The following is a 23,490-nucleotide window of genomic DNA, read 5'->3' on the forward strand; positions in this document are numbered from 1 at the left end:
CTCATTTGTTTCTCCTAGTCAGCAAGATCAAACGGAGAACAATTGAGACTATTGCCTTTTTATGCTTCTCAGGTATTTCTCCTGTGGAAAACACCCTCAAACTGCTCACATTCTTCACAAAAACAACAAAAACTCTTTCAAAATATCAGAAAAAAATCTCAACAATGTCTCAAACTGTGCCAGACAGATTTTACACATTAAAAATCCCAAATGAGATCTCTTACATCTCCATTTTTAGACAGCAATATTAAATGGAGAACAAATGAGGATTTTTGTGCTTTTCAGAAGTTCCTCCTGTTAAAAAACCCCCTAAACTTCTCACATTCTTCACATAAACTTCCGCTCTAATACTTCTCCTTTCAGAAGTATCAGAAAAGATCTCAACAAAGTCTCAAACTGTGCTCAGACACCAAGTGTGGAATGAAACCCCAAAGAGTATTCTCAAAAGAATTTTAGCAGAAATATCTGAAGTTGATACCTAAAGAAAACATTATTTAGAACTCCATTAAGTCTCCTGAGCTCTGAAAGAGCTAACTTTGAGTGTGACGATTTTCCTCTGGGTACATTTTCAAAATGTTCATTCCCATTTTGTCCTCTCTGTGCTGTTGTTTCCTTTCACCCTCTTTTCAGGATGTCTTTCACAGCCTGTCACTTTCCTGCACTCATTTGTACGGTTTATTCTGACACGTCGAGGTGAAAGTGTGCTGGGGAACTGAAAACACTTGGCCACATTCACGCAGCGCAGGGCCACGGCGCCTGAATGCGGGAGCCACTGAAGCGTGCACTCCTCTTCTTTAGCGCTCCTCCTCTTTTCTCCCTCGCTTCACTCCCCTCCTGCCCTTGTCTTTGTTGCCAGGGGTTTTGGGGTACAGAGGAGCTGGTGTGGGGGTAAGGGGTTTGTGTTGTTGTCTCACTGGGGCCTGACTTGCCATTTCTTAATGGGTTTCACAGCGGCCTCCGGCGAACAAAACAGGCCAGGGGTAGCACAGCTGAAAGAGTGCAGTGGACGAGTGAACATTGTTCATCCCGTTCCCCCACCCGCCTTCCTCTCGTACTCCCTGAAATCCTCGTGGCTCCCACAGAGAGCGCACATAGCAGAGGCCCCATGAGGACAGAGGTAAACACAACCCTCATGTCTGCTCCTTCTCCTCCTAGAATCCCTCTCTCTGTGTTTCTATGACTCTCGCACACGCTTTGTTTTTTTCCATAGATGTAAAATGACACCCATTTTTTTTACATTTCTTTTTCAAAATGCCTCTTCAAATGAAGATTTAGGTGGTACTAGTCTGTCCAAAAGCAGCATGTTGATTTATCCTATGTGTGCAAGTCAAAGGAGCCCATCCCCATGAAATAATAATAATAGAAATCATAACTTTTTTAAAGCAAGTAAATAAGTACATAAAGGTTTGGGGTCAGTAAAATTTTTATTTTATTTTTGCTGAAAGACAATACTTTTATTAATCGAGGATACATCAAATTGATTAAAAATTGCAGTAAATACTTTCATAATGTAGATTTCTACTTTTTATTTATTTATTTATTTTTTTAAAATGCTGTTCTTTTGAACGTTCTAATTATCAAAGAATTCAAAAAAAAAAAAAAAAAAAAAAGCATCACAGTTTTCACAAAAATATTAAGCTTACCAGCTGTGTCACATTCTGGAAAGGAAGAGAAGATGAAGATTAGATATTAGCAGCAGTCATTTAATCAAAATAAACACAATAATCCAGAAAGCACAGGAGCAACAGCTGGCTGTGTAACACCGTTGTTGCGTCGCATCGTGCCGCAACAGCTAAAAACTGTCTAGACTGAACGTGACAAATCGACCGTTGCAAAGCACTTGCACTACCTCAGAAATAGAACGGGGAATCCGTTTACTGTCGGGAATTTACTTCTGTGCTGCGCCTACGGTGTACATTTTAGGACATCCTCAGCCTTTTCATTGTATGACTGAGGTCTGAGGATGTCCTAAAATGTACACCGTACGCGCCGCATCCAGTGTAGACAATATCACTGATTATAATGGGTTCTATTGTCTTTTGATGTGGTGTAACAGCTTTAATAACACAAAGACAATACCGGACAATGAACTGAAAGAAATCATATATACACACAAAGACAGGCTAAATTAACTAGACACAGGTGAAATGAATCAATTAACAATTAGAAACCATGGAAACCAACTAGACACTGAAACAAAGGAAACAGATACTAAGACAAAGGAAAACAGGAACATGCCAACTAAGGCCTAGTCCACACAGGTATTTTTATACGTTTTTCCGCCGTTTAAAAAAATAAAATCTGTCCACATGAAAACACAAAAAACAAAAGCTTATGAAGCGCTTTCAAGAACATGCCAAACCAACAGGTGGCGATATAACCATGGTGGCGATATAAAGCCATGTTGGCCAATCAGAAGCCTGAAAAAAAGCTTATTAGCAACAATATTTTGGCTACGTCCGCCATTGCACAGACTCGCCTCATGTAAACAAAGGACCGACTACATGACAACACTGCAACTGGAGTTTCTGAAAATCTTTACCCTGGCAGGAGTTTTCAAAAAGGTTTGGTTTCAGTGACCTGATACTGCGTTTGCATGTGGACAAATGGCCAAACCACATAGAAAAGTCTGTAGTTTTGAAAATACCCATGTTCGTGTGGACAGGGCCTAAAATCCATGAAAACAAAACTCAAACTCAGGTTGAATGTTACAAACTGTTTTACTGTATTTTTGATTTAAAAAATGCAGCCTTGGTGAGCACAAGAGACTTTCAATACATTTAAATAAGTATTACCGGCCCCAAACCTTTGAATGGTAGTGTAAATACAGAGCACAAGAAACATTATATGAAAAGCAACAACTAATAGAATACAACACACGAGAATCTGAAAAAGTATCACTCAAAAAAATATAAATAAATTGAAAGTGAAACTAAGAAAAAATGATTGTTGTTTTTTGAGTAGTGTTTTGAAATCATGATGTTCTCTACATATGATTCAGGTCCCTCCTTTAGTGTCCATTTTATTGTTTGGCAGGTGGAAATCATTAGTTCAATAACTCTGAGAAATGATAGTACACATCTCTGTAAGAAGTCATAGTCCATAGCATAAATGGTACAGGACCCGTTATGCAGAGCATTTAAAAGTTAGTGGTTTAGAACAAATCCCTAAAGTATGATCAATATATTGAGGCTTTCTTTAGCAAACACTACTGACTTCTGCTGCATTCAGATTCAGGGTAACCCCTGATTCATGTGCAGATGTGGTGCAGTGAGTACCTTCATAGCTCACTGTCACGCTGGGGCTGCCCATATGGCCGAGGGCCCCGTCTACCCTTTCTCTAAAGAAGCCGGCAGCCTGCAGACTCTGCAGAAAGTCAGAAAATAGGTCGACCCTCCTGACCACAGCTCCCCTGCTGGAACATATGGGTGTGAACGTGTGTGCATACACACACACACACCTCCAGAGAGTGTTACAAAGTGTCGGTGGTGGAAGATGGACGAGAAGGGTCTGGTTTCCATTAACTGCATCGCAAGGCCTGGGCTGGAGAAGTCGGTCAGGAGATCAGCTGCAGAGGTTTCCTCACAGAAAACTAAATAGTGTAACAGATTACAGCTTTTCTTAATCATGTTATGTCATGTTATATTTTATATTTAGCAAAAACTTGCATAACTTGCATAACAATTAGGATTATAAGAGTTTACAAATCTCACAGTGTGGCAAATATATTTAGAGATATTACTCATGGCTCTATACAATGCTGAAAGCAGATAAAAGGAACAAGATCATTACAAACACTTTAAAAACATTGTAAAAATTTTAGTGTTTTGTAGTCATCTTGTATCCATATTTATGCATGCTTTTTTTAGCTATACTATATTTAAATTTTTGTTGTATTGTATTAATAATTATTATTTTAGTATAATTGTTATATATTATAATTATTTTGAAAAATCACTAAAATAATTATTCCTGATTTTCATACATATTTACGAAGATATTATTATTATTATTTTATAAAACATTCACATTTAAAAAAAAAAACTATATAATTACCTCTGATTTTCAAATATAATAAAATAAAATATTACTACAATATTGTAGCATTGTCTTGTACAGCAGGATACATTAACATATGATAAACACATGATAATTATCCTAAAGGAGCTAACAATATTATTCACGCAATACTTAATTTCTATTGTATTTAACAACCTGATTAAAATATGCTGTTATGATGACAGTAACTTTATGTCATTTTAATGGTTTATGTAATATTCCAGTCAACAACACAAAATCTTGCCAATACTCTGTAACATTTCAATGTGCTGTAATTCAAAACAAGCCTGCTTAAAGGGATAGTCCACCCAAAAATGAAAATTCTGTCATCATTTACTCCCTCTCAAGTTACTAACATTGTTCAGAATATCTTCTTTTGTGTTCATCAGAACAATGAAATTTATACAGGTTTGAATCAACTGGAGGATGAGTAAATGATGACAAAATTTTCATTTTTGGGTGAACTATCCCTTTAAGTTTAGACAACATTACTACACTCAATACTCGCTAAAACCATTTTTATCTCATTTTTGTTTCTTTCTAGGCCTTCAGGTGGACTGTTAATACAATAACCAGTTGTTAACACAATGTTCACTATTCCCAGAGCGATCACCGATACACCTGATGCTATAGCTGTATTTCATAGCATATAGTTTTTCAGTGGTGCTGTATGACCCGATTGTGAAGGGAACATTGTTTGCTCAAGTTTCCACCCCCTTATCAGACAAATGGCTTCAGTCATAATGAGAGCAAGCAGGCTAATTGAGCCTTTGAGCAAATGTACCAATGGTTTGAACAATTCTATATTGGTGTAGTATAATGTATCATTGTCACTGTATGTTATTTTACCTCTTTCACAACACACACACACACACACACACACACACACACACACACACACACACACAGACAGAGAGGTTGGTCACGGTGGCTATAATGTGTCTGCCCTGCAGCGATCTGCACCCTTCCGCTCTGGTCTTTGAAGCATGCCTCTCTGTTTGCTACCTTTTCATTTTATCACTCCCTTTCTTCTGCACCTCACCTCTTTCCTTTGCTCTCATGATGTGTCTGGTTTGTGTGTGTGTGTGTGTGTGTGTGTGTGTGTGTGTGTGTGTGTGTGTGTGTGTGTGTGTGTGTGTGTGTGAGACCAGCTCTTTCCAGTGGCTGACATTCTCATGGCCTGCGCTGAGCATGTTGCCTTCTCTTCCTCAGGATGTGGCTGCCCATGAAGTGTCGTTCTCTCACGTCTGTTGTCTTCACCTCACTGAGACTGTGCACGTATGCGGTGTAGATAGTAGGTTAAAGTGCCTGTGTGCACTCTTGAGTAGAGAGGCCGACCCTGGGGGGTTTCTAATGGAAAGAAAATGATTTCGACAGCAAATGGCATTTCGTTTACATGCTGTTTTTATGATTTCCTTGTATCTCTTGTGCTGTGGGTTTTGTTGCATTTATTAGTAATTTATTCTTGGTTATGCCCTTGTGTGCTTAACTGTATTGAATGTGCACTTGTAGTGTACTTCAAATCTTAAAATTATATTTAAAAAAACTGTTTAATGAAATAAAAAGCCACTTAAGTGTACTTAAAGAGTACACTTTCATGACTGTTTCTTAAAAATGAAAGTTCTGTCTTCATTTCACCCTCAAGTTGTTCCAAACCTGTATAAATTATCATAAGATATTTGGAAGAATGTCAGTAACCAAACAGATCTCGCCCCCTATTGACAACCATAGTATTTATTTTTCCTACTATGGTAGTAAATAGGGGGCGAGATCTGTTTGGTTACTGACATTCTTCCAAATATCTTCCTTTGTGTTCAGCAGAACAAAGAAATTCATACAGGTTTGGAACTACTTGACGGTAAGTAAATGAGTAAATTCATTTTTGGGTGAACTATCACTTTAATACACTTCTAAAAACTGCAAAAATTAAAAGTTTTACTTTAAAGTACATTTTAAATAATAATGTTTTGCCATTCTTTAATAAAGTACACATGTTGACTAACATACTAAAGCACATGTAAAGTACTTGATTATAATTTTAACTGTTATTCCATTTTACAATTTCAATAGAAATGACATTAAAGTATATTTTAGTTCAACAGCAGTACACTTTAACCATTTCAAAGACAACAGAAGTAATTATGAAATTACATATAAATATGTACTTAAGTCCGACTTAAGTGGGTCAAAAAAGCACTCTTGTTCATATAATTGTATTTAATATATATTTAAACTACAATGCATTTCCATCTAATTATAAATAAAATGCAATTAAGTCCTAAAAACATTACATTAAGCTCACACTTAAGTATATTATTTTCCTAATAAGTACTCTTCTTAAAAGTATGCTAATATGTACTTCTTCTTCATGGTGCCCACTAAGGTCAAATTCACTATTATATAGGCTACCAATAGCGACCCCTCAGAACACCCTAGCAACCACATAGTGATACCCTGGCAACCAGTTTTACATGGGCAAACCCCACTCACCTTAAAAACGTACAAATCTAGTTCCTTGTCTTCTCTCTCTATCCTTGTTCAGTGGTTGGCTCTGTGCTGGAGAGAAGCTTTGGCAGATCTAGAAGCTTCCATCTGTAACCTGTAATACAGCAAATGAGTCACAAATCACTTTAATTAGAGGCTCAGTCTATGGAGCTGAGTGGAGAGCACCGGAAAGCAAACTTCTGTTTCCTCTCCTACAAAAAAGAAGTGTTTAAATATAACAACATGGGCGCAAACACTTCTTGCACCACACACACACACTTGGAAATAAAAGTCACAAATGAGATAACTTTAATATCTTAGTTGCTTCTCCTAGACAACGACAAATTCTTCAAACAAAAGTCTGTAAAAAGAAGTCAGATTACATACCATTCAAAAGTCTGTATATATATTTAATATATATAATATACTAATATATATGTAATATATATATATTTATGTTACAAAATATTTCTGTTCTTTTGACCTTTCTATTCTTCAAAGAATCATGAAAAATGTATCACAGTTTCCATATATATATATATATATATACACACACACACACACACGCACACATTCATTGTCAGTGTAGTTACAAGTCTCGCTTTTTTTAAGCTTATAGATATTAATTAGTTTAATGATGTGAGGCTTTTTTTTGACATAGGCTATATATATCTGAAATACAACCTCTGCATTACACCTCAATTAGCCTTTAATCCATGTTCCATTATTTCACCCCATTTCATAAAATACCAGATAACTATTTTGGAAGCGAACAGGGATTATATCAGCTATCCCTAATAGATTAATAAAATTTCCCGGCAAGTCCGTCCCTGTGCTCGTTTCATTGGATTTGGCAGACACAATTTAGCAGCATTAATGAGCATTTAATGAGCAAGTCCCATAGAAACCCATGCCTCTCTGCTTGGGTCGCTGTAGGTCTTACGCTTCTGAAACTCAGTCGCTCAAATGCTGCATAAACACTGCGTTTTAGAAGATAACTTGGTATGTTTAATAACTGTTTGTAATGATGTACAATTGTAGTGAGGAAGGGTATTTGTTTAGAGCTCTAAAAGAAGAGCAGTATGATCTCTCAGCTGAACACAAGCCACACATCCTGTGAAAAAATTTGAAAATAGATCCATCTATGTCAAATCCAAACACTAAGGCAATGTAGCGTATAGATCTATTTCTCTACCTGAGAGCACAGCTAGTGTCATTCAACCATTCAACTATCTAAATGAGAACATACAACAGACTTTGATTGTTTTATACAAAGCTAAATTTATTAAATTAAATTATTTATATGAAATTAAAATTAATTCCATTAATTGCATGATAAGCTGAATCAGTTGATCCAATTAATCAGAGAGAGAGAGACAGACACAATAAAGTCCCATTAGTTAACGTTAGTTAATGCATTAACTAGCATTAAATAACAATCAGCAATGCATTTGTTGGAGTACGCTGTAAAAAATAATTGTTGGCTTAACTTAAAAAATAAGTTACCTGGTTGCCTTCAAATTTTGAGTTCAGTGAAATTAAAAATTTGTGTTAATACAATGAAGACAATTGATTTAATCAACAGAAACTCAAAATATTATATTATCTAAACTACATTAATTATCTAAGTTGATTTGACAAAAGAAAAAATGTGATCAGGAAAATAATTTTTTACAGTGTAGTTTGTTAATGTTTAGTTAACTGTTCATTGTTTGTTCATGTTAGCTTTGGTCCTTTAAATAATATTAACAGATATAAATTTTGATTTTAATAATGTATTAGTAAATGTTGAAATTAACATTAACTAAGATTATTAGAAGAAGAATAATAGAAGTATTTTTCATTGTTAGTTTATGTTAACTAATGTTAACAAATGGGACCTTATTGTAAAGTGTTACCTAATTGTTTCTATTTTAGTTTTTTTGGTCATAGATTTTATGTTGGGACTTCCATAGACATAACGATTTTTATACTGTACAAACTGTATATTCCATCCCCTAACCATAAACCTACCCCTAAAGGCAACCCCCACAGAAAACTTTCTGCATTTTTATATTTTGGAAAAAAAAAAAAAATTCCTCATGGGGACCATGAGGTATTTCTGGTATTACCATCTTTGTGGGGACAAAATGTAAGGTTTACGTAAGGTTTACTAGGACCACACACATACACACACGCACACAAATGCTTACAATGCTAGCTGTGGCTAAAAAACCACAACAGTGCTAAGGAGTCATAACAACAACAGTGAATCCGCTCCTAAGTAAGCTGTCTAAAGTATTTCAGCTTTTGTCTTCGCAGGACACCTGTCTCTCTTCAACACCGCGCAAACACAGTAATTGGATCTTAACACTACGACAGAAACAGGAAACAAAGGAAGCCGTGTGTGAAGTTAATACACGGCACTGCAGTGGCTGCGCTCACCGGAGGCCCAATCTGTCTGTGGCTTTGTGCGCAGGCCCATTAATCCACATTACTGCTGGATTAATTTGGTTTGCGAGGGAGATGTTAATAAATGCACTCTGAGAGGCTGCCTGCGATTGATCACCGCTTCCCGTCGCTGCACGCTCGCTCCTGTTAACTGGTAGAGAGAGATCCATCAACCTTTCATGCGTACATACACACGGGGTACTTGAATACGGCACATTTTAATGTCTCATAATCTCACGATCTTCAAAGAACACAATTACTGCAGGCTCTTTCTCTGGCTTTATTTACATGAACTGCTGCTTGCAATAACACTTAGCTGCACATGCTTAGCACATCCTGTGTACAACAAAAAGACAATCAAATATCCACATTGTTTGGGTCTCAAAGACTAACACAATTATGTCACACAGAAATCTATCACCGGAAAATAAACCCAAGTGAGTGGAGGAATTCTTTTGGACTGCCTCTTGAGAGAGTATAGTGAGACTTTTTTAAGACTAGCAAAACTGCTTATGCTGTTGCAGGTAGAGGAAAAAAGGGCTAGCAGCACTAACTTTTATTGAATTTATCATTAGCAAGACATTATTGCTGTTTCCTGCAGATAACATGATTTGGGAGGCAGTGTGTAACAGCTGAAGCTAGTGATCAGCCCTTTTAGGACAAGCTAAAGGTAGAACAAATTTCAGATGTTTTGCTAACTTCCATCATTTTGCTAACAACAAACATATTTCCAAAACCCTGTGCTCCATGTCAGCAAATTAGAACCAAGGAGGTCTATAAAAACCTGGAAAAAGCTGTGATTAGCATTCCCATTCATCTCAATAGCAGTTGCTCAGATGGTGCAAGTCCCTTTTAAAAATATAAGTATATAATATAGTATGCTGTCAGTATGCTTTTTAGAACCAGGTGGTGTACTTGGTGGTGACATCTACCAGCAGAGGCTAACGCTAACCACCTATTTGAAAAAGAAGTAGTACACTTTAGCATACTTTCAAAGTACTTATTACAAACTGAATATGTTTTTGGACACTTAATTGTATTTTAATTGCAATGAAATTAATATACATATATATATATATATATATATGACCCACTTAAAAGATTAGTTCACTTTCAAATGAAAATTACCCCAAGCTTTACTCAACCTCAAGCCATTCTAGGTATTTATGACTTTTTTCTTTTTGATGAACACAGTCGTAGAAATATTAATAGATATCCTGACGCATCCAAGCTTTATAAGGCATGTTAAGCGTTACCAAGCGAGTATGAGTTGAAGAAAGTGTCTCCATCCACATCCATCCATCACAAACATATTCCACACGGCTCCGGGGGGTTAATAAAAGCCTTCTAAAATGAAGCGATGTGTTTGTGTAAAAAAAAAAAAAAATCCATATTTGACAAGTTATGAAGTAAAATATCTAACTTCCGGCAGACCGCCTTCTGTACTTAAATTACGGAAAAAATGGAACTGGTGTCGCGTCAGTTTTGTGAGTTGAATAGGGAAGGCATAGTACATACAGCGTAAGCTTTTTGAAGAATACAGATGGATTAAATATGTGTTGTTTTTTTTTAAACACAAATGCATCGCTTCGCTTCAGAAGGCCTTTATTAACCCTCCGGAGCTTGGAATATGTTTATGATGGATGGATGTGGATGGATCTTCAGCTCATACTCGTTTGGTAACGCATAGTGCCATTATAAAGCTCAGATGCATCAGGATATTTATTAATATATCTCAGATTGTGTTCATCAGAAAGAAGAAAGTCATATACACCTAGGATAGCTTGAGGGTGAGTAAAGCTTGAGGTAATTTTCATTTGAAAGTGCACTAATCCTTTAAGTAGGACATCTTTATATGTAATTTCATAATTATTTTCTGTCGTCTTTGAAATATCGTGTATGTAGTTGATAAATGCTTCTATCGTTTCAATTATATTAATTAATTTCATGTATTCAAATATATTAGTAATTAAACATTTGTAATTTTAGGGCTTTTTATATTAAATATATTAACTTTAAATGTAACATCAAATAATACTCATGTTAAATTATAATCAAGTACTATACATGTGCTGCATGTTAGTAAACATCAAAATAAGTATACTTCTTCAAAGCATGACAATAAATTATTAAAACATAATGATTCAAATGTACTTTAAGTAAAACTTTTAATTTGATATTACTAAGTGCAATGTTTAAAAGTGTACTTAGTCATTAATATGTACTCTCTTCAAGTACACTTAAGTGGCCTTTTATTTCATTACTCTTATTATCTGCATGCACATTTGTTTAAAATATAATTTTAAGAATTGATGTGCACTATAAGTGAACATTCAATACAGTTAAGCGCACTTCTTTTTCACAAAGGCATTCAAACCTTCACCACTTGACTATAGAATGTTCAAAATGTGAAAAATTGACAGGCAAAGAGTATTTCTGATTTGCTAAAGAAGTGCAGACACTCTATTTTGCTTTTTTTTTTTTTTTTAATCCTAGAGTTGTTACAAAGACACTTGTGATTTCTCAGGACACCTGTTTCTGTATATCTGTCAGATAATAGAGATTTTTATGCACGCTATTCCAAAAATAAAGAAATAAATTAAATAATACAAATTTAAATCACCTATACCTGCTAATAAGCAGAGACAGGTTTTAGGGACACCTGGTGCAGAGTATTTTATCATCCATAACGGAACATATGGCATCCCATCTGATTGCGTGATGTTTCAATATAGGTCAGAATTTATGATAATCATGACAGCCCATACAGATGAACTGTAAATGAATGTAAATTAATTACAACCATAAGCTTCATTCTGGTTTATCCACTTAAGAGGAAATTGCTCAAAGAGTCTATGATTGAATAATTAAAACATGAAATGAGTAGTCTCAAAACATTCATACAGTTGCTTTTGTTTCTCAGTGAACAACCTGTATCACAATCCGTGTCAAATGCTGGAGTTCTGGTAGATTATAAGGTCTTAGTCTGTGGTTTTTAAAGTGTGTAGCAGCGTGTTCCTGTGTGAGAAACGAGAGGCCGCCTCTGGCCCTGTGGGAGGAAGAGCCTATCACTGCCTCTGCACGGCTCACAGGCCAAACAGGAAGTGCCTCCACTTACCCGATTAAAGTTCACTGATTTAAAGGGAAACCTTATACTCCCTGATGGCACGTTTTCAATAGAATTATTCAATTAAGTTATCCGCAGATCACTCACCGGATAGGGCAACATAAACGGATTTCCACAATGCACCCGGTACACTTATGAAAGGGGAAGAACAGCGAGAGAAAGAGATTCATTCTGGCAGTTCGCCCATAGGTATAAAACATATTTACAATGTCAACTTCAGCATTTTTCTCATATAGAAAGGCTTAAGCAAAGCTCAGTCACATCACATCAAAGTATGTCGCATCATGTTCTTAAAAGGACAGTTATCCTAAAAATGAACATTCTGTAATAATTTCTTGAATGGAGCACAAAAGGAGATGTTCTGAAGAATGTTCACACTGCTCCACAAAATGAAAGTAAATGTACACCATCAAGTTCCAAAATGAAAAAAGGGCCTTACAATAGTTTGACGTGAGGAACAATATGAAATTTAAATAATTATTCACTAAAATTCTCAATTGCCAGTCATGTATATTTTCAAAGACGAGTTGTGTCAGTCCATTCAAATTTCATTGTTTTTTAATTAGGGCTGTCAAAAGATTACATTTTTAATCACGATTAATCGCATACTTATCGTGAAATTAAGCACACATTATTATGGAGCCCCAGACATGACATGCAGGAAAAAAAACAGTAGGCTAAATCGTGCGCACGATTTACTAATTCGTTCCCTCGATTTACTAAAACGTGCACACGATTTACTATTTTGTTCCCTCGATTTATAAATCATGAGCATGGAAATAGTAACGAAATAGTAAATCGTGCGCACGTTTTAGTAAATTGTGCGCTCGATTTACTAAATCGAGGGAACAAATTAGTAAATCGTGCGCACGATTTAATTTTTTTTCTTGCATGTCATGTGCGGGGCTCCGTACATTATTTATCTTGTTTAACATGTTTATTCTGTCACCATTTGCTATATACAGCAAATTAAACTATGAGATTGAAGGAAAATTGTGATTCTCACAAAACTGTATTTTCTGCAAGCCTTTTTCAAGGTAAATTTAGGTGTCTTTCCAAAAAAGGACACTTGGAGACTCCAAAAGGACACCTAATAATCAAATGATTTTAAAAGTCCATATAATTCATGCATTTATGCACACCAAAGCACACACACAAAAAAATTACAGAACAAAACTTTTCAGAATTGAGTGTACAGTATGTGTACAGTGCAACAGCAAAGAGCTTGTTTAAAGCTTTTTTACGTCTTAGACATGTCAAGTTGTGATACTGAACAGGACCACATGGAGATGCCAAAAAAAAAAAAAAAAAAACCCCTAAACCAACCACCTTGACATGACTGCATTATATGCCTACTACAGTACACGGATACATTCAGAATTATTAAACACAGCAACATACACATGAGATATAAAAACATTATCCTGAATGTGTGTGTGAAACAACGTGAATGTACTGAAATGTGTCTGTGCATAAATATAATGTGCGATCAGTGCATCGAAAGTGCACATACACAGTTTATTTTCTTTGCATTAGCAAATTCAGGTTAAGAGGTTAGAATAGAAATGTCCAACTACCAGGGTTACAGGTGCTTGAACCATTGTAGATGCTTAGTGTGATAAACTCCTGACTCCCAAGATCATGCGAGACATAAATTATGTTAATGCCGCAATTTTGCATGCCTCGTTAATTTCTTTGCGTTATTTGCTTTAAACTATTTTAACACGTTAAGGATTTTGAATTAATCGCACAAGTGTATTATGAGTGAATTAAACGCGTTAACATGGACAGCCCATGTAACTCATCCTGATGCACCAGATTTAAAGTAGGCCTTTGTGGACGGACGTACAAACGAAATTTAAGAACTACAGCAGAGGGAAAGATTTTCAGTGAACAATGGTTTGTTCTTCACACAAAGCTATCAAATATCAGATAAGTTCTTGACTTGAAATAATGCACACAAATCATATGGACTACCTTGTAACAGTGCTGTTTTAGTATTATTTATATTTATTAATATTTTGAATTAGTGTTTATTTTTATATTTTCAGTTTGCATTTTAATTTTAGTTTAATTTTCAGTAACTTTGTTTTGTGCTTTTGTAATTTTTTATTCTTTTTAAATATCACCATTTAGATTTAATTTATTATTTTTAGTTTTTTCCAGTTAACTTATTTCCAAGGCAACATTTCTAATTGTCTAAGTTTTTCATCTAATATTTGTATTTTTATTTTATTTTAGCTTTCGTCCAATTAACAAAAATGTTTTTTAAAAGTTTTAGTTAACAGAACTTGTCAGCTCCAGTCCCCATTCACTTTCATAGTATGGAAAAGAGCAGCACATACATTCTGCAAAATATCACTTTTCGTATTCCACAGAATAAGTCATCATTCAGGTTTGGAAAAACATGAGGGTGTGTGAATGATGACCGAAAATATCTATTTTTATTTATTCATTTATTTTTTCTTTGGATGAACTATCCCTATAAAATAAATATGTTAACACTTACAATAAGGTTTCATTTGTTACCATTAGTTAACATGAACTAAAAATTAACAACAGATTTTAGTTGCTTCAACTTAAATGAAGTAACAATGAACAATATATTTTTACAGCATTTATTAATCCCTAATAATATTTCAATAATACCTTTCAAGTTCAAAAGTTGCATCTATTAACATTAGTTAATGCACTGTGAAATAACATGAACATTTTTAACTACTAACTAACATTAACAAAGGTTAATAAATGCTATAAAATATATTGCTCATTGTTACTTCATTTAAGTTAACACATTAACTTATGTAAACAAATGAGACTTCATTGTTACTAAAAATTATCACAAAAGCTAAATTTTTGAAAGGTTCTTGTTTCTACCAAGGGTACATCTTTTGACCTGTTTCTTCTTGGGAAGTCTGTGTTCTGATAGCAGAGCTAATTAAAGGCTCTTAATTCAGATATATGATTTTAGGTGCTTCATAAAGAGTGTGTTACTTACTGCTGTTGCCCTACAAAGCAGTGTGCAGTGTGCCAGATTAACAATTATTTAAAGGTCTCTGTCCCACTTAAGATAGGACACTAAGGCCAGTAAAGCTCACAACTGCATAAAAAATAAGCGATGAGGCGTTTTCTACACATCAGGGTCACCACAAGTTCAACCATCATTTCCAATTGTCTTGAGAATGAACATAAAAACGCAACTCCTTAATCCTTTTATGTGCACTGAGTGGGAGTAGATGGACAAACCCTGTACGGCAAACGTGCCTGTGTCACTCACGGTGAAACGTTTCTAATGTAGGCTGTGCTTGAACGGGGGGAGTTGAACTGACAGTGTTGGCAGCGAGAGGGAGAGAGGTGGACAGATCCTCCTCCACCCGCAAGACTCTTTCCTCTCTCTCCCACAGCGGCCATCTGTCCTTCCAAACCCCCGCAATGAGGCAGCATGAATCAGCCCGAGATATGAGCAGTGAGACCAATCGCTCGTGCTCTCACACAAAAGTACAGATTTGATATAAGACATTTTCTATCTGTGTCTGCACAACAGGTTCATGGCTCTCAATGTTGTACATTCTGCTAAATAGCAGAGCACTTAGTTATTTTAATTCAGCACATGCTGTAATGCTTCTTTTTTCAGGGAACCAAAAAATATGCTTCATGTAGTAACATGTAAATTAAATGTTTTTATTAACCCTCTGAGCAAGGCGAACACGCCGGCACATTCTGCTGGATTTTTTTCCTCAGCAGAAGAGTAAGACACCATTATAAACTATAAAGGGTCTACTTTTATTTGTGTACACTCACAATAACAACAAAACCTTGTGTTTTTATAAAATAAAGAAAGTATACAGGGTGCGCTTTCAGCTGTCTCTGTATCCTACATGTAATTTAATATGACTAAATCCACAGTGAAAGTAGTTTTAAGGGTTAGATCAAACATAAATAGCTCTTTAAAGACCACATGATCGCTTAATGAGTTTTCTTTTCTGTTGACAAATATTCCTTGTTGAAACCAGATGTTAGGGTTTGACATATCTTCTTTGACGAATCTTCTGTTAAAAAAAGACAGACAACAGCCTAGTATTTGAAACTTGCCAGTGTTATTTTAATATTTTAGTTTTAATTTTAGTTTAAATTTTAGTCATTTTAGTACTTCATCTTCAACTGATTTTATTTCAGTTAGTTGACAAGGCCAAGTTTTTCATGTAATATTTACCTTCTGAAATTATTTCAAGTTTATTTAAATCAACAAAAACAAATTTTAAATCATTTTTAGTTAACAGTGAGAACACTGATACTTAGTTAATTGCAGATGATGTTACGCTGCATTCACACGGGGCGTCTGCGTTAATGCTTCTCGTTTACTTTGAATGGGTGACGTCATGCATTGCCGAACTGAATTGTGGGTTCCGTCGCATCGCTTCACTTGCATTGCAAGCGGCATAAGTTGAAGATTTCTCAACTTTTTAAGCGCCAACGCAGGTGCCAGCCAATCAGATCGCCTTATGCAAACACTCTAGAGCAGTCCCTAGCCAATTGCGTTCATGCAACACCGGAAAGTAATGTGATTGGCTGTTATCACTATAACGGTCGTGTCAACACAAGCTTCAGCCACGCCCTCTGTCAAGCGTTAACGCAGACGCCCCATGTGAATACAGCGTTAGAGGGAGGGAAATTCTTTTTCTTGAGAGTATTTGATTGGATAAAAATATGTGTAGTACAGGATGAGTCATGTGCTTTGTTTTCCTGGAAGAGAAAGACTGTATAAACATGCAACTGAAAAACCCTAACCCTAACTTTTATGAATACACCAGTATATAAAGCTAACATACATGAACAAAAAGCCACAAACCTCTCATTTAATTTCATGTTCTTTTATTTTTATTGTAACAGCTGCCTGTATTCACTTGTTCTCAGAAGGTATATTATATTTGAATAGACTAATATACCAAGAGTCACATGATCAGCTGTGGATGGCCATTGTGGTTTTGGGAGTGGTGGTGCTCATGTGGCTGACCACACACACATTTGCAAAAAGACTCTGATACAATGAGATACAATGTTAAACCGTTGGGCCAGCTGTGCACATCAGCACAGAAGTGAAACAGACAGTGAAATAAGAAAGATGTCTATTTATGTCCATAATTGGTAATGGGTTACAATGAGATTAAAGCACTGAAATTACTGTCTAATGACAGGAAAATGAGTCATCCGTGTGGGAAATATTGAAGGATGGAGGAATGGGGCTAGTTGCCACATTGAGAAGTTGTCACAAGGGTTCTATAAAGTTATGAGTCAAAAGTCCAGTCAAACAAATGTGTGTTTTCTCCAGCAGCACTTTTCTATGTTGATGTCCAGCACAATTCAAAACTGCTGCAGTCTCTAAAACTAAATTTACAATAACCCCAGAATCTCCAAGGCTGCATTTATTTTATCAAAAATTCAGTAAAAACATATATTTTACACACTGTAAACCTGATTAAGTTGGCAAAACTCAAAAAATTTGAGGCAATCAGTTGAAATTGTAAGAAATTCAAAGTTTAAGTAAAGCAGAACTGACTTTTATTTTGTACTCATACATTTTAATTGTTATTAACTTGAAAGGTTTGAGTTAAATTCATACATTTAACTTAAAATTCATGTAACCTCAATGTGAACGTTTTTATTAGTGTAAACTTAGCTTAGTTAGCTCTCAAAGCAAGCCACATGCACCACTTGTCACCATGATGGTAACTCTCCAAAAACCCACATTAACAGAAACTCTTCTAAATTAGCATAACAAAACATTAATCACTACTAAATCTCCCACTAAACATTAATCTTGCACAAAAAAACATTATACAACACTTAATTTTAGCATTTCCTCTCCCTCTTTGAGTGTCATGAGCAAAACATCCTGGGAAAAAGAAATCCCAGTCCAGTTTCAGTTAAACTTAAGGTAATCTAAATTAAAGCTGCAGTCCGTAATTTTGCCTCTTTGTCGTCATCTCTGTTTGAAACCTGCAATTGCAGTTGTTTGCGGAATTATTATCTTTATGTGCGTTGTGCCTTGGCACGGCTCCTCAGCGCGGATGAATCTAATGTTTGCTGTCAATCACCACATCGGTGTGGATACTGTACTTCGGAATCACAGATTGAAGTCTTGGAAGTATAACCAAAATAAGAATTTTCACAGGATAATGTCATCTGAACAAGTAAGTAACATGTCTGCTACTTTTGTTCTGAGGGAAAAAAAAAAGCATTACAGTAAATCGCGCTGTCAATGGTGATTAAATCTAACGATCGCTTAGCTCATATCACGTCAAACCGTGCAAATGATTATTATACTTTGTTCTCAAATTGTTAATGTTAACATCAGCATTGCGTGACTGTGTATTTAGTGTGTATGCTGTATATATTAGCGTTACCTGTAGATTTCAATTTCTGTACAGTCTAATCACTAACTTTTTTTGTCATACCATATAATCTGCCATCAATATGATAAGTTTAATTATTGCAGCTGCTGTGAGAAAAGGCTATAAATGATCCTCCTCACATGTGATATTGCCTACTAGCTGGGACGTTCTTTATGTAAACAGATGTGACACGAAAGGCAACATGATCGAATTTCCCACGAAAACCCACCAATACCACCTGAATTATAAAACATTATTACAAGCTTACCGTTGTGAATCGGGCTAAGGTAAAGAGATAGTTTTGAACACTGGCGGTTACGTACATGCTCAAAAATTGATTTTGGATCATTTTTAACCAAAAAAAGTTACGGACAGCAGCTTTAAAAGAAATAAGTTCATAAAACTCGAAATAATGAAACAGTTCAGTTTGCTTAAAATATATCAGTTCTGTGAATTGAAAAAAAAAAAAGAAAGTGCTAAATACTCATAATCTCACTTAGTTAATTTGACTGATCTAATATGCTGATTTGCTGCTCAAAAAAAGTTGAAATATTTTTGTGCAATTGTGCAAGTTTCGGGATTCTTTGATGAATAGAAAGTTATCTTTAGTTATAAAAAGATATCTTTTGTAATATGTCTTTACTGTCACTTTTGATCAATTTAAGGCATCCTCGCTGAATAAAAGTATTAATTTTAAATAAATTATATAAATTAAGAAAAATGTGCTGACCCCAAACTTTATATAATGAAGGCAGATTTCAACTGTAGAGACTTTTGTGTCTACACAAACACTGATCTACTCAATAGCTTATTAAATTATAATCTCAATAGAAAAACATCCTGGAGTAAACATTCTCCCTATGACTTTATCCTATTAAAAATCAATTTGAAAGTTATATTGAAAGTCATATATCACTTCAGGTACGTGAGGCCTGTCACATGACTGCCAGACTGTGTCTTTTTTGCGCTTGAAACGACACCTCCCTCTTTTCTTCTGCCTAAAAGCTCTTGTTACGTCTGAGGCTTTCTGGAGTGGACAGCTAGAGCTAATTAAAGAGAATTAATGGTTTGGTGTGAGAGGAACCTCTAAATAAGGCCACATTGTCAAACATATGCAGAGAGAGGCTACACCTTACACGGCGCACAGAGGCTGCGTAACCTCACACGCCTGGGAACGCTTGCTGTGAGAGTGGCGTTTCCATGGTGACAGGGTCGTGCCCTCTGACCTCACAGATTCTCCGGAGGGCTCAGGTCGTCAGGGGAGCTAAAGGGACCCCTATTTTTTGTGTCAAGAGGAATTCTGAATGAAAAATGGATGGATTGGGGAGGTAAAAGATGAAGGGAAAAAGGAGATGTGGGGAAAAGAGAGAAAAAATGCAAATATTTGAATGTGATGTTGTCAGAGTGGGGTTATACATCTTCTTTGTACAGTTTTGTTTTTGTCTTAGTGCCATACAAAACAAAGTTTCTAAAAGAGTCATTCCCACCCGGGGCTATGCATACCACAGGGGGTACTTGCTTGGAAAGATTTCAGTTTTGCTGTGTTACATCTATAAACCACAAATTAGTGGATTAAATTAATTAACTGTAATTAATGCCATGATTTTCTTTTATAGTTAACACATTTAGTTCCATTTTATGGCAAAAAAAAAAAAACAAAAGAGAAAATGTGCAAATTGTGGAATAGCCTTTACAAAGACACTGAACAAACTCTTTCATTAATGATAATGCTCAAAGATATCCAATTTCCAATGTATAAATTAAAGTGTATATTTTAAGTGCTGGTCACCATTTTATCAATATTAATATTAATATGGGGTCATTAAAAAAAGAAAATTAGTAAATGCTTAATAAATAGCATGTCACACTACAAGGCACTGCTTGACATTTCATGTCAACTATCCAATAAATGGGTAGTTGACGTCTGCCTGTACTGACACATGAATTTTTATACATTTGACAGGAGGAAAAAGAGTGTTTTATTTGATTTAGTAAGCTGACAGATTTATTTCCAAGAGTAATTGCTTTCAACCAACGGTAACTAACTGACCACAGTCAACCTATTTTGAGCCAGTAATTCCATTCTGAAGGGAAAATCTGCGATTATTTTCCATACATAACACGCAGAGTTTGCTGGAGCTGAACCAATGAAAATGGACATTAATATTTGTCATCCTGGGTGAGGCTTCATAAAATGCTTATGAACTCCAGCAGATCTATGTCACCCCGGGTTTTCTTCATAGTAATGAAATAATAGGTCTCAATTTTGCTATATTGCTTTTTGAGGGAAAATCGTGCTCACATTTCAAGGTTCAAGTTCAAGGTGCTTTATTTGTCATTTTACATACGTGTGATGTAATGTAGTGAAATGTTTTTTCCAAATTCTCGTCCCACAATGCAACAATAACAAACAATAAATTATAAATAAAAATCTATATATCAAAAATAACATGAATAAAATAATTGTATATATATATATATATATATATATATATATATATTAAAAAAGTGTCTATGTGTAAGAAAATCTGTAGACAAATGTCCTCAAAATCATCCCAAAATCAAATGAAAAGTAATAATAATTATTTGAAATTATATTTTGCATAAAGCGAAGCCATTTTAGGACCGTTAGGATATTTTGCATTATGACATTATTTTCTTTACAGTTTAAGAACATTTCTCTCTAAGTTCAAAATGTTTCACTGTTTTCCCATGCAAAATCCATTATTCTCAATTGGTGATTCTTATTAGATTCTCAACAGACTCATTATGATACAGTAACTTGACTCTATTTTAGTAAGAAAAATAATTGTAATTTTTAATATTTAATAAACTAAAAATATTTAGATACTGATTGATATAATTATTTTAAATAATTTAAAGGGATAGTTCACCCAAAAATGAAATTTCTGTCATTAGTTACCCTCATGTCGTTCCACACCTGTAAGACCTTCGTTAATCTTCAGAACACAAATTAAGATATTTTTGATGAAATCCGAGAGCTGTCTGACCTCCGATAGACTGCAACATTATTACCACATTCAATGTCCAGAAAAGTAGTAAAAAAATCGTTAAAATAGTCCATGTGACTACAGTGGTTCAACCTTAATGTTATGAAGCAATGATAATACTTTTTGTGCGCAAAAACAAAACAAAAATAACGACTTTATTCAACAATTTTTCCTCTTCCCTGTCAGTCTGTTACGCTGTTGGTGTAGTACCGCATTTCCGTGTTTACGTCCGAACGCCGGCTCATTATTGGCCGGCTCCTGCCTCAGCATCACACACATGCTGCTCATGTGAACAGGCGTTGGCCAATGCTGAGTCCGCGCTTGGATGTAGAACCTGGAATCGCTGCAATGAAAATAGCGTAGGAGAATGACGGTTTTGTTTTGTTTTTGCGAACAAAATGTATTCTCATCACTTCATAACATTAAGGTTGAATCACTGTAGTCACGTTGACTATTTTTTATGTTTTTACTACTTTTCTGGACATTGAATGTGGTAATTTCATTGCTTTCAATGGAGGATAAAAAAAACCTCTCGGATTTCATCAAAATATCTTCATTTGTGTTCCAAAGATGAACGAAGGTCTTACGGATGTGGAACGACATGAGGGTGAGTAATTAATGACAGAAATTTCATTTTTGGCTGAACTAACCCTTTAAATAAATGTATATACAATTTTTATATGGTAATATAATTGTTCCATTTTACATGAGAATGAGATTTACCACATTGTGGTAATGAGAATGTGGGAAATGTGTTCAACTGTTATTGCATAATGTAACATTGCTTCATGTTCATTAAATGTTCCTTCATTTTCTTTAAGAAAAATATAATTTCCTATTTTTTTCTCCTTTTGATTTTGGGATGAAACAATGTCCCAGGCATGTTTTTGACAGGTTTTGTGAGATTCATCCTTTTGCGCACTCCCGTTTCCCGTTTCTTCACAGTAGGCATATGTATCTGTAATTGTTTGTCTGTCTGAAACAGTGAAAAACAGAAATAAAGCAAGAAAGAGCGTGAGCAAGAGAGACATTTGGGGGCTGTTCCTAATTTTGTCGTCAAACAGTAGCGAGTGTAGCTTGCATTTTGTAACCGGCTGTGCGGGGCTGGTTATAATAACTGTGAAAAATCTCATTAATTCAGTTCAGCTAACGCCTTGTATTGTCACTTATCCCTGGGCCCTTTTGACTGCCTAACTAGCATCATCTCCAGGGTGACAGAAGCAATGCTTCACACATAAATTCCAACATTTTGTCTACCTGATAACATTTGACAAACAGCATGTGGCTTGGAGGTATTAGCTGAGGGAATGCCTTAGTTTTGTGTTTAATTCACACATGGTTCAGGTTCAAATCCAGAAACAGCCATACTCATTTTTAATAATACAGCGGTGTTTCCTCACCAGGCTGAGGCTGTGACCTCATTTCCTTTGTTGGGCTGCTGCAGGAAGCACGGTCAGCCTCTTCCTTTCACACCGTGACAACCTGATGAAGGGTGACAGAGGGGAAAATGAAGTAAATGAATGATCTGTGTATTTTTATGTAGCACATTTCACAGTTTTGCATCACAACGATGTTTGAATAAACTTGAAGTATAAACTGAAAAAAATAAATTTTTACATTTCTGAAGAAAAGGTAGTGGTGTTTGCTCATGCAAATCTCACCACAATGACGTTTTATGTGGTTTCCAGAGTGTTGCTATGTAGTCGCTAAGGTTTTCTGTTTGTTGTTAGTAGTTGCCAAGGTGTTTTGGTGGCTACACTCTTAAAAATAAATGTTCTAAAGGGTTTTTTACATGCCATAGAAGAATCTTTCAGTGAAGGATTCTTAAAGGAATCTTTTCAGTAATCTGAAGAACCCTTTTCCAATACACAGAACCTTTTGTACCATGGAAAGGCTCATAAATGACAAAAGTTCTTCATGGAAACATTGTTGCCAATAAAAAACAGCTTTACTTTTAAGAGTGTAGGTTGTTGATTCCTCGCCAAAG

At 35.4% G+C, this 23,490-nt stretch overlaps 1 long non-coding RNA gene across 1 annotated transcript; it reads right to left on the reverse strand.

Annotated features, from left to right (window-relative positions):
* Positions 1-2,397: 2,397 nt before the first annotated feature.
* Positions 2,398-22,985, reverse strand: LOC127500609 (uncharacterized). Its single transcript, XR_007926364.1, has 3 exons — positions 22,904-22,985; positions 6,550-6,658; positions 2,398-5,409 (listed from the first exon to the last, which is right to left on the reverse strand). It is a non-coding gene; the product is annotated as an uncharacterized LOC127500609 (long non-coding RNA).
* Between the last annotated feature and the right edge of the window lie 505 nt (positions 22,986-23,490).

The sequence above is a fragment of the Ctenopharyngodon idella genome, chromosome 19, assembly GCF_019924925.1.
Source record: "Ctenopharyngodon idella isolate HZGC_01 chromosome 19, HZGC01, whole genome shotgun sequence".
NCBI lineage: Eukaryota > Metazoa > Chordata > Actinopteri > Cypriniformes > Xenocyprididae > Ctenopharyngodon > Ctenopharyngodon idella.